Source organism: Octodon degus, unplaced genomic scaffold (assembly GCF_000260255.1).
Source record: "Octodon degus isolate 3935 unplaced genomic scaffold, OctDeg1.0 scaffold00016, whole genome shotgun sequence".
NCBI classification, from domain to species: Eukaryota; Metazoa; Chordata; class Mammalia; order Rodentia; family Octodontidae; genus Octodon; species Octodon degus.
In genome coordinates this window covers 19,837,894-19,838,533 of record NW_004524592.1, presented here as the reverse complement: position 1 = coordinate 19,838,533, position 640 = coordinate 19,837,894, and positions in this window count along the sequence as shown.

Genomic DNA, 640 nt, shown 5'->3' with positions numbered 1-640 from the left:
TTTCTCTCCTTCCTCCTCGTTCTCTCAACGTCCGTCACCCTCTCGCTTTTCCTCTCTTAAATTTTCTTGGTTGTTAGAATATTTTATTTTTATTTTTCTTCAAGAAATAAATACTTGGGTCCCAACCACCATTTCTGTAATCTGTTTAAGGGAGAGGTGTAGCAATGGAATGTCATGGTTTGATTCTTCTGACCAGGGATCTTTAATAAATATGGCATTAATCCCAAATTTTCAGAGACCTTTGTAATTTGGTCTGAAAACTGGAAATGTTCATTATAATAAAGTCTTTCCTGATTCACTTTTGAATTTTTGTGGCTCACGTTGGCCATATGGTTGAGGACCAGTTGGCTTGTAGTCCACGATTGTGAGTTATACCCTTAAAGCTGAACTTGCAAAGGTAAGGAGAATGGAATGAAAGACTAATTGACACACAAAAGTCAAGAAAAATGTGGGGAAAACTCTACTCAAACCTTTTAAATGTCAGAACAATTTCAGCAGAAAACATGTACTCCCTGTCAAAGGATTGTTATTATAGTGCATTTAAAAATTGGAAGTTTATGGGGCCAGGGAGATGGCTCAGTGGAATAAGTGCTTCCCTGGCAAGCCTGAAGGCCTGAGTTCAATCCCTGGTTCCACCAAA